Source organism: Cryptotermes secundus, unplaced genomic scaffold, assembly GCF_002891405.2.
Source record: "Cryptotermes secundus unplaced genomic scaffold, Csec_1.0 scaffold1467, whole genome shotgun sequence".
Classification (NCBI taxonomy): Eukaryota; Metazoa; Arthropoda; class Insecta; order Blattodea; family Kalotermitidae; genus Cryptotermes; species Cryptotermes secundus.
The window spans coordinates 157,267-169,394 of NW_019729919.1; the positions used below are offsets into that span (position 1 = coordinate 157,267).

General features: G+C 38.4%; 2 long non-coding RNA genes across 2 annotated transcripts in view; one reads left to right on the plus strand and one right to left on the minus strand.

Moving 5' to 3' along the window:
* Window positions 1-6,494, plus strand: part of LOC117282427 — an 8,747-nt gene extending 2,253 nt beyond the window's left edge. The window contains exons 2-3 of the long non-coding RNA XR_004513166.1: window positions 812-1,945; window positions 6,227-6,494. This is a non-coding gene — a long non-coding RNA (uncharacterized LOC117282427). The remainder of the gene's footprint in view (window positions 1-811; window positions 1,946-6,226) is intronic.
* Window positions 6,495-11,107: 4,613 nt separating this feature from the next.
* The window catches only part of LOC111865878, a 12,353-nt gene continuing 11,332 nt past the window's right edge, over window positions 11,108-12,128 (minus strand). The window contains exon 3 of the long non-coding RNA XR_002843054.2: window positions 11,108-11,324. This is a non-coding gene — a long non-coding RNA (uncharacterized LOC111865878). The remainder of the gene's footprint in view (window positions 11,325-12,128) is intronic.

Consider the following 12,128-nt stretch of genomic DNA (forward strand, 5'->3'; position numbering starts at 1 on the left):
GAGCAATGCTGGTATAATAGTCATTAAAGACATTAGCTGTGACTTTTGGATCCTGTGTATTTGTCCCATTTACATTTATTTCAATATTCCTAGTTTCTTTTTTATGTTTGCCTAACTCCTGTTTAATTAGGTTCCACATAGCTTTAGATTTGTTTCCTGCTGTATTTATCCGTATGTTATTAGATAATTTCTTGGCCTCGCTAATTACTCTGTTGTAAATTTTCTTATACCGATAATAATATTTTTTAAACTCTTCTGGTATGTTTCTTTCTTTCATTAATCTATTTAGAAACTTGAGCCTGGTGCTTGATACCCTTATACCTGAGGTAACCCATTTATTTCCTAGTTGATTAGTTCTTACCCGCTTTTTAGGCATAGCTATGTTATAATAATACTGGAAAGTACCTAAAAATTCATTATGCATCATTAACTGAAGTTTGCCTAAAAACAAGTTCCCAAGACTCCTCCTCCAATAGGTAGTTTAGGTATTGAACATTCTCTTCAATACAAAGTCTAACTTCCTGAATTCTTCTTTAACTGCAGCTTGCCTCTTTTTATTTATATTCTGCATCTGCACTTGTAATATTTGTGCAAAATGATCAGAGAATCCTGTTGCAATTACCTTAAAGTTGTAATCCCATAAGTATTTATTTAATATTATTTGATCTATCGCTGTTTGACTTCTAAGTCCTGTTCTTGTTGGGATATCAACTATTGCTTGTAGACCATATGAATTTAACATACTGTTAACATACTGTTAAGAATCGTCAGATCCAGGAGATGGAAGAACAATTTGTTTGTCCATTTCCAGGTACGACGACTGATGGAATAGCTGTTTGTCATTCTGTCTGCCTTGTCGACATATCCCATGTGCTTCTTGTAATCCGCAACAGTTGCTGGTTTGATGACATTCCCATGCTCATCACAGAAATTGCCTTCTGCTGGAGTAGAGTGCATGTTTGTCAACATACGAACGTCACGTTTATCCTTCCAAACTAGTGCTGTCATGTCCCCTCTCACCCTAACCCGAATGTCACCTTTCTTCAATCGAAGTTGTCTGTTACGAAAGTCTTGAGGCAAGCCCTTCCGATTAGGTCTGAATATCCCACAGCAACTTATTTTCTTCGTCATTAGTTCGTCAAACAGGTCTGGTGATGAAAAGAAATTATCCGTGTACAGTTTGTGGCCTACTCCCTCAACCCTTCTGCAGAGGTCCCTAATCGTAGCATGTGTCGCTGCCACATCTTGATCGCCACGTGTCCTGTTTTTCCCTAAGTAAACCTTCATGTCATAAGTATACACAGAGTTTGTAGATTTTGATTCCGAAACGTTTGTGTTTCTTAGGATTGTTCTGTATGAAAACCACCCTCCCTTTGAATTTGACAAGTATTTCATCAACAGACAAATGTTCAGAAGGATTATAATATTTTTGATATGCGTCATTTAGAGCAGGGGTTCTCAGTGGGGGCAATATGGCTCCCCAGTGGGCCAAGCTGTATTTCTGTGGGGCCACAGACAAAATTTGGAAAAATGGAGGGCCATGGAAACTGTTAAGTGGGCCACAAAATTTTAACTTCTAAAATAAAATTATTAATAATGTAAAAAGAAATAAAAATGCCAAATGGTCAGTACATATAATAACATAATAACTCAATATCCTTGTTTTTGTGTACCTTACTTAGAAGGGACAGAGCCTATTGTATTTAAACCACAACCTTAGATCTGGGAATTCCAAGTACCGGTAAACAGGTGCACGCCTTCTCAGAGCGGGTAGAGCCCTAACGAATTATCCTTTATTTTCTTAAATATCTCCCCCTCCTCTCATGAGTTTTACCGCCACCATTTCAGTAAATTTCAGGTGTTCTTCAGTTCAGTATTCGAAGTGTTTGGAAGAAGACATTTTTCTGTGCAAGTTCTATTATTGTGGCAGTTCCCTACTTTAAAGGTAAGTTACAAACTCCAGCTACTATTTTTCGACAAATAAGCATTACACTTCATAATAACTTGAACTTTCATTACGAATAAATTATTAGCTTTCAATAGAATTTGAATGCCCTCCCTCTACAAGAAAAAATATTGTGAATTGATGACAGCAGTTTTGTATTTATTTGAAGTAGAATAGCTTTCAAAGTAATTTTTATGAATATTGACTTCTAAAATTTTCCACATCTTCAAAAAATTTAGAAATAGGGCAGTCATAAAATTTAGAAATTCAAGCTGCCAGAAATTGTTTGTTCCCATGGACCAGTTTGCTTGGTTTATATTTCAAGGTATAAACACACTTTCATATAGATATCTATATTTTGTTCTGCTTTCCGTTTTGATATTTTTCCCATTACATTAGTATTGCAGATTGAAATCATAAATTAAACAGCGTAATAAATGGCGAACAATTGTAATTATTATTGGCACTAACGATAAATACAATGATATGCAATTTCGGTTCAGCGACCTGCTAGAGATGACTATCCCAGATTGGGTGGTCGATCCATTTCAGGTAAATGCGGTTGATGTTCACAGCGTATTACAAGAATATCTCGTTGAACTGCAGAGTGATGTAACAGCCCAAGCTAGATTCAAAAACGACAAACAACATTTCTGGATAAGCAATGAAATTGCCAATAAATTTCCACAGCTTTGGGAGAAGGTGAAACTATTTTTTATCGGATTTCCTACTTCATATCTAGTTGAATCTGGATTTACTCGAGTTCTTCATCTGCTATCAAAGGCTCATAACCGTCTTGATATTGTGAAGAGATGTGATCTTCGATTATCTCTAACAACTCTGCAACCACATATACAAAAACTTGCTTCTTCTCATCAGTCGCAAGGATCTCACTAAACCTAAGGGACACTAATATTATTGTAATATTTTTTGTCAGGAGCATAATTATATACTCTAAATAAACAGAACATTATATAAGTAAAAATTCTACTATAAATAAAGGTTTTTGTTAATAAACCCCTTTCTTATTATAAATATTCCTTATGCTATAAAAAAATAACAATTGTTATAAATAAAAGTACAGTTGATAAAGTACATATTTATAATCAATATTACATTTATTGTAATTAAACAATATGAGGGGGGCCCACAGGACTGAATGAAAGTCAGAAGTGGGCCACAAGCAAAAAAAGGTTGAGAACCACAGATTAAAAGTATCGAAGATGGTCCGAATTTTCCATAGTCGGTCACAACTTTTGGCATTCCTGTCAATTTCTCTATTGTTATCTGCAAAATGAATGAAATGAAGAATGTGAAGAAAACGGTGGCGTTTCATTGTGTTGCTGTAGAAAGGCGTGCAAAATTGCTCAGCAGTTGACCAGTAGTCCTTTAGTCTGTCCCTTATATTATGTCCCATTTGGATGATGATTCCTAGAAACAGAAACATCTCAGAGTCGGTTACATCAGGGCGCGGAGAAGTCTGTCTAGGTCCTTGTGATAATATCTGTTAGTCTCTTCCACTAGCAGCTGGATAATTCCTGCAAATTAAAGCATGAAAACGCAGAGTGGGGCGGAATCCTTACTTACTTGTGGAGCTTCATTGAGATTTATCCCCACTGCTCTACCAGAAAAATTATTCATACCCCTCCTGTCATGCTGGTGTGGTGGTCCCCAGATTGTCGACGAAGATATTGGTTCTGCGTCGACTTCACTCAGAGCTTCCATCGTGACCACTGTCAAAATAATCTGTACCACAGTCTGAATCTATCACACAACTGCCTTCTGGTGTAATGTCCCCAGAATTTACTACATATGCTATTAGGAACCGGCAATGTCTGTAATCTGATAATATGATTCAGCAGAGACAAATATGAACTTCCTCTCCCTCTGATATGCCAGGAGCCAACATTTATACTGCTGAAACATATTGTGCAGGAGATTTAAGCAGAATTGTGGACAAATGCTCAAAATTAAAAGAAAAAAAATTGAATCAGTGTAAGAATTCTAAAATTTGTCTATTACAATATCTGATTCTATATTCTTTCTAGATAAAAACAACGTTAATTTCGTTTGTTTACCACAAAAATGGTATGAGTTACAGCATTTTTAGTAACATGATCACAAATTTAATCCTCTAGAGCGGCGGGCATTTAAATAAACTCTGGCCTGCTACAACTACCACCACTTAAATAGCCCGTCTCTTAAAGGTTAATATTGATATTGGCTGCACTTGTTCAGTAAGCAGGGCTTGATGCATAGAGACCAATTGTAAAACAAGTATATGTAGCAGAGGCTGCTTACATTTCTTTGCATGGAGGAAAGGTCTTTATAAGAACTAGTATGTATAGTGAAGTACAAAATGTAATTGATGATAGTCTTCTAATCATAGTTTATATCTATCTGAAATATATCTATGTATTATCCTGTATAGGGCATGTGTTGTAGTGGATACACGTATGGTGAGTGAACTTCATTCTACATGTACACCGTTGTCCAAACAGTATCTGACTTTATTTTTTGCCTCTGTAAGTAATGGTCAAAGGGGTGGGTAAACTGAGTGTAATGGTAGAAGGGACTTACATGCGCATGTGTGATTTTTTCCTGACTCGCAACACTGCCGGACGCGTCTGTGGCTGCCAGATAGCAAAGTGGTGTAACACGTGTTCATCGCATTCTCGTTTTGCTCAAGATGACAGAACACTTGTAGCAGTGATACTGCATCAAGTTTTGTCAGAAACTTGGGGATACCCAAGCGGAAACAATCCACAAAATTCAGCAGGCTTTTGATGATGATGCAATGGGGATCACCCAAATTAAAGAATGGTTCAACTGCTTTGAAGGTGGCCGTATGTTGGCAGACAGTGACCAACGTTCTGGTAGACTGTCAACGAGCCGAAATGCTGATGTCATTGAAAATGTGCAGACACTGATCATGGAGGACCGTCATTTGACCATCCAGGAAGTCGCTGATAAGGTTGGGATCAGCAGAGGTTCTGTAAACACAATTTTAACTTAGGATTTGGACATGCAGATAGTGGCAGCAAAATTTGTGCCCAAGCTGCTTTCGCCAGAGCAGCAACAACTCTGCCTTTAGGTCGCGCAGGACGTGCTGGAGTGCGCCAACAGGGATCCTGAGTTCCTGAAGATGGTGATCACTGGTGACATCGTGGATGTACAGATATTACCCAGATACCAAGGTCCAGGTGTCACAATGGAAGCGTCCAACATCCCCGAGGCCCAAAAAAGCATGACAGGTTCAGAGCGGTGTGAAGGTGATACTGACTGTCCTCCACCATCTTTGTGATGCAGTTTGGCAAAAGAGACTAGAGCTGTGGGATGTACGCAACTGGCAGCTGCATCATGACAATGCCCCAGCTCATTCATTACACCTGATCCAGGGTTTCCTGGCCAAGCATGGCATTCCGCATATTTGCCAGGCTTCCTACTCCCCTGACATGGCTCCTTGTGATTTCTGACTGTTCCCGAGATTGAAGACACCACTAAAAGGCTCCTGTTTTGATAGCCACGAGGACATCATACAGAATGCAACGGTGCAGCTGCATGCCATTCCAAAGAAGCCTTCAAGAATTGCTTCCAGCGATGGAAGGACCACTGGGCTAAGTGTATGGAGTCACAAGGGGCCTACTTTGAATGGGATTAGGTATTGTAACCACCCAGATACAGAACTTTGTTTTCCCGGCCCAAGGTCGGATACTTTTTGGACAAGGTAGTATGTTTCATACGATTCATAATGGGATTTCTGGTTCCCATATAATGCTTCAGCCCTGCACACATATACAGAGGATATACCATCATGTTATTTTATTTGTATCAAGAAGAGGTGTGTGTAAGAAGGCAGTGTGTGTTTTGAAGTACAAATTGCCATTGAGGTGGTGGTTCTAATTATGTTTTCAGACTGAGTCAAATATAAATGGTATTGTTTACAGTGCATGTTATAGTACTTAGAAAAATGGCAGGTAGATTTCATTTTACAAGCATTTTGTCTTATCTACAGTGGAATCTGTCTTTATCACTCAGAAAATGTAAAGTTGACGTATTTACACAGTACATACCATCAGGTAAAATTTGTATGCATCAAGGAAAGGTGTTTTTAAGAAGAATTTGTGTTTGTATTTAAGTGATGCAATTGATGTCATTTTTCCTATCGTGTAATAACTTTCAGCTGAATGTATAACAACAAGAATTGATTTACAGATCAACTATCACATGCATACTGTATCTGTTTTTACTTTTATATTACTTTTTGCATATATTCACTAGTGCCTACTGCTCCCCTTTGGAGAAATAGGTTTGAGACAGATATCGTACGACCTTGTAACCAGTGATGTGATCTTATGATCGAGTGGACCAGTCTTCACTTAATTTGGTGAGAACTTTATGCTGCTCAAGGCCAGCATGACTCAAAATCTTCAATTCTTCTCTGCTGAGTAGTCAACACCATGGTATGCACCATTACTATGGCTTAATGCTGGGTTCTGGCATGTTGCATGTCAACAGACTGTGAAAATGTGTACATAGACTGGATAACATATTTTGATAGATTTGTAACTCTTTCTTTTTCATCACATTTCTCTTGGTTGAATTACTATTTTATGTTATGCCAGTTTGTCTCATCAGACCACAGGCATTCATCAATGCACTCACTTGTGTTCAGCTACAACTTTGTCACAATGGCTTATATTAGGTTCTTAGGCTAGCACATTAAACTACTGTGCATCCTACTGCCTAGTTGGGCAAGGCTTGTTTAGATGGCACTGAGTTCAGATGGGATTGGTTGGTTGCCAATCAGATCATTGCCCATCACTCAGGGATACTGCACCTGAATAACACAGTTTAGCATCCAGACATAATTTGATGCCCTCACCTATCATCGGGGCTGGTAAAATAGGCCAGAAATGGCCGCAGTACAAGGGACTTAGTCCCACCTCACTAGCAATAATAAAAAAAAAGATCATTGTCCTAATTGTGGTCCCACTCATTGGCGCTTTGTGGTCAGAGGTAGACTATGCACTCACCATTGTCATGTTGTGTTGCTAGTTGATGAAGGAGATTAGGCAATTCTGATAAAGTTCGTACATTTCCCCTATATGGCATGACTGCTTTAGTGCATGTTAGTCCTACATATAGTCTCAGTAATTTTTTTTCGTCATAGCAAAATGCATTTGCATGCAAATTTTCACAAGTGTTAAATGTTGCATTCCATAATAATACTGCTGGACTTCAAGTGAAATAACCTATCACTGCATAAAATCTGGGGATCTATGCAACATACCGTCTGATATAATTAACAAATAATTAAACTGAACAGATTAAACACATGAAGTGCTAAGCTGAATTATGTCCTATTTATTATAGGATATAAGTTTTTGGGTTTTCACTCAGCGATTGTTAGTTGTATTCATCTCGCTTATGACATCATGTAGTTTTGTAGGTGGATTGGACGTTTCAGAGAATGAGCTGCCACAAAATTAAATCTCTTATCACTGTTCCGTTTCCCATATGTGCCCGTGAACTTGTGTGTCCCTAAAATGACCATTTACCGCCCGTTTCTTCCATTGGACATATCAGGCTTTTTTGTCAACACTTCTCCATAGGACACGTGACCATCTTCCTCGTAATCTGCCTACATAATTCATGAACATACACACTTCAACCCTGAAAGTGGAGGCAACATATTTCTATGTAAAGTCGGTATCCATCCACAGATATACACAGTATCATCCCAGAAGACCAAATGTTTAATGAATAGGATCTTGGCATAGCCCCTTTTCCTCATCTGTGAACTAAATAGCCATGTCTGAATAGGCTGTAGGGGCTCACCCAGCATCCTGTCTGATTGTTAGTACAGACTCGTTTCTCCAGGGACGTTGTGGCTGGAGCATGGCCACTCACCTTCATCTCCTGCAAAGATTAAGACGTGTGGAGCAACACCGCTACTCCCCCATACGCCTTCCTGACGTGGTGCTTAATTAGGCATAGGGACAACTTGCCTTAACCTGATAAAAATGCTGAACACCGCGAATTACCAGTAGGGGCTGTTTGCTTAGCCCATATGTACACATATCCTCCTTAGGTCCCCTAAAGTCTCGAGAATTGTCCTGAATAATTTTTGTTGTCAGCTGCTCATGTAAAAACAATATTTTGTTTACCTTTTAATGATATAAAAATTATACATTTTGATTTGGGAGTAAAAAATTATCAGTGTGATGAACCAAAAAGAGATTGTAAGTTAAACACAGTGAAGAATACTGTCTTGTTGGATATAACGTCGTGTAGTCCGTTGAAAGTCAGCCGACGTTTCGGCGGAACATATCGACTCCATCTTCCGGGTTGAATAAGCCGCACAAGATACCAGCGTGAAAGTAGACTCTGCTTTCCACCTGCAGTGGCATAATCTACTTTCACGTTGGTATCTTGCACGGCTACTTTGACCCTGAAGATGGATGTGATGTTTCTTTGAAACCTCGGTTTATTTTCAACGGACTACACTATGTTAATTCACAGAAGATGGTATATCTCATAACCACCGCTGTGAGAACCTCATATCCTACATACATAGTGAAGATTACCGGTTACAGGTTTGAAAATGTACCAGAATACACGGCTTCCCATCCTAGACAATTAATTCAGCTTTCATACAGACTGACGGGCATTCACAAGCGATTAAGAACTCTAAGGTCGAGGGCACACCGAGGCAACTGGCAACCACAGCACTGGAATAAGTTCCAATCACGTACTAAGTCTATGAAATTTGTGTGAATGTTAAACTCTGTTTGTAAATTTGATATATTTTAATGTCAGAGACCAAGTTTCATACCCATATAGAGCTATATACAAATACATATACAAATAGCTGATATACTCTCTCACTGTACTCACATTTTTTCTCCAGTATCTGACCAAAGCAAAAGATATGATCAATAGTTGATCTGTTACATCCAAACCCACACTGATGCTCCCCAGCAATTTCATCTACATATAAACTTAATCTTGAGGGAAGGATAGGCATAAAATTTTGTACGGGTAGTCAGTTTTATCACCCTTTTTTGTAAATTGGTACAATAATAGACTCACAGGACAGTGACAGGAATTCTAAATAAGAGGATTTTAAATCTCAAGGGGAGAACACCTACAGGAACTGACCATAAGCAAGTTTTTCACTAAGAAGAGACTGAATCCCATATTCTGTATTCACGCAACATTTGGAAGTGGTTAGTCGCTGGCTTCCCACTGCAGTAGCCCGGGTTCGATCCCGGGTCTGGTCAAGTGAGATTTGTGGTGGACAAAGTGGCGCTCAGGCAGGTTTTCTCTGAGTACTTCGGTTCCCACTGCCAATCTTCATTCCACCAATTGCTCCACAATCACCCTCACCTATCATCTGGTGCTGGTACAATAGGCCAGAAGTGGCTGCAGTACAAGGGACTTAGTCTCACCCCACTAGCAATAAAGGAAAATATCAAATACATCTGGTAACCTCTCACATCCATCCCCACCCTCACCACAAACACTTGTACATTCTGCCTGGAACGTTAGCATTACTTATACTGGAAGAAACACACTCATTCAGACCTTCTTAGGAAAATTGATGGCTCATGTACAAGACATGTAATTATCTTCACAAATATCATGTCAATGAAATGCACATAATTTCAACAGAATTTGCTTCCCTGTTTTTACGATCTAACATATTCCTTTTATTGCCGCAAAGGAAGGGTAACTAGACCAGTGACCAGTTGAATGACCATCACAGTCCCCTGAATTTACACTCTTAATTTTTACCTGTGGGACCATTGTTTCAGATCTATAAAACACTCTGTACAATATATTGTAACAAATAATTCTGAAGTAAGATATATGTGAATTACACACATACACACAGCTAAGGAATATGTCAAAAGATGTTTACTGCCTTTAGTACCACTTTTACACATGCATTATATACAAACTAGTACTAATTAAATCCATTTGAGATAATTATATCAAATGTTCCCTGAGTACAATCTCTACAGCACATTTTATTATGAGAATGGTTAAACAACATCAAAGTGAAAGTGGCGGTGAGATACAAGATCCTCAGCTTTTACACATGCAGTGTGTGTTCATTCACAACACACACACATCATCATCATCATCAGTAATCTGTCAAGACGACAGGTCCACAGTCTCTTCCAAAACAATTCCTCCATTTAATACGATCTAGAGCTTTCTCCTTCAAATGACAGTATCCTCTTCTGTCCCCAAGGTCATCCAGCATCTTCTTACGTCTTCTTGTCACTTCTATCCGCCCCTCTATCTTTCCTTCGATAACTTCTTTTAGAAGGCAGTTACCGCGTAAGATATGACCAATCAATTAGCCTTCCATTTTCTTATTTCGTGTAGGATATTCCTCTGCTCACTGACTCTAATTAACACTTCTTCATTTCTCACATAATCGGTCCAACTGATCTTCTCTATCCTTCTCCAACACCACATTTCAAAACTTTCCAGATGTTTCTGATATACTGCCCTAAGTGTCCATGTTTCAGGCGTTACAGCACACACATGCACAGAAATTGAAAAAAAAAAGAGGTATTATAATCTCTTGACCACCTACAACAGACATCTGTATTGCTTTAGGCTGTTACAAAAGCATAAAATATATGCCTGAAAAGGTCTGTCCATAAGCACACAGGAAGAAACACTCGGAATGGAATGGTAAAATGATTCAGTGAGGCTATGGAAGATTTGAAGCTTCCATGGCTTAACAGTATGTTAAAATCCTATTGAGCAATCAGTCATCTCAGTCTTGAGTTAAAAACCAACATTTCAGAGATCTCCACCTTCAGGTTTGATGTGGTGAATTACCATAAATCGCTGATATATATGCCAATGTTTGGAATTGCTGACTCATCCTCTTGGCATATGATGCAGCGGGAGGCTGGAGTCAAATTGGGTAGTCACCCATCTGACACTACCCTATCACCATGTCATTTAAACTGGTGCTCCTGTTGTCAATTACTGTGCCTTCTTTTCATCTTCCCTGAATTTGCCTGCTTGGGATTTTCTAGGCCTATGCATGCCAGAATGCCCTAATGACATGGTGATGGGATTCCATTCTTTGCTAAGTTTGAACCCTTGGTCTTTAAAGAAGTTACAACACAATCTGAGGTAAATATTTTATTATTTAAATCTCAGAACATATACAAGACATACTAAGAACATGTTGCAAGAATAAACAAAATAAACTAAATTTACATAAATATAGAATCTTTTTTTTTACACAACCTGAGGTAAATTTATTTAAATGCAGAATCTTTCATCCAAATGAGTCAGGTACTCAACCTGCATCCCCACGGCACAAAGGGCATGTGGTGCCATACTGCAAACAAAAGATGAAACAGGTAAATAACATTTTTATTCTAACAAAGGTATACTTAGGGGCCAACAACATGGCAGTTAATTATAAACTGATAATAAAATGTTCATGTTATTTTACTTTCATCCCACTAGACGTTTTGCTCAAGACCTTCATCAGGTGGTTTTTATGAATTATATCATTACTGAATTATTAATATTAAGCATTTTAATATCAGTTTGTAATTAATTGTTCTGCTGACAAATATAACCTGAATTTGATTTGGTTCATCCTGGTCTGTCAAACTTGCAATATTATAAAAGGTTATCAACTCCATGCAGTGTGACCGATAAATGTTTTTATCTTCTCTTTCCTTTTTAATCTTTCATCCTTGACGTGCTTCAGTATGAGAGACCATCTTCAGAAGGACATATCAATACAAGCGGAAACTATAATTATAATGTGATTGGTCAATATCAATACATACATACAATATCATTAATATAAAATCCGATCAATTAACAACTACAGTCAACTCTCGATTATCCGGGGGCGGATTAACCGGTTTGCGGCTTAACCGGGGCTTTTTTTTTAAGTTTATATGTTGTTTAATATTCATTCACTTTTGTTTCACATGGTGAGTTTAACACTATTTTCGCACTAGTGTGAACCGAGCTCTGCATTATTTCGTCCCGTTATGCGAACACAATGTTCTAGGGTGGGGGTGAAAGAATGCAAGAATTTTTGGAAAGTTTCAAGGACAAATACACCGCCCCAGGTTATTTAACGGTACCATCTCAGTGTGAGAGTGCATTGTGAAAGTAAGTA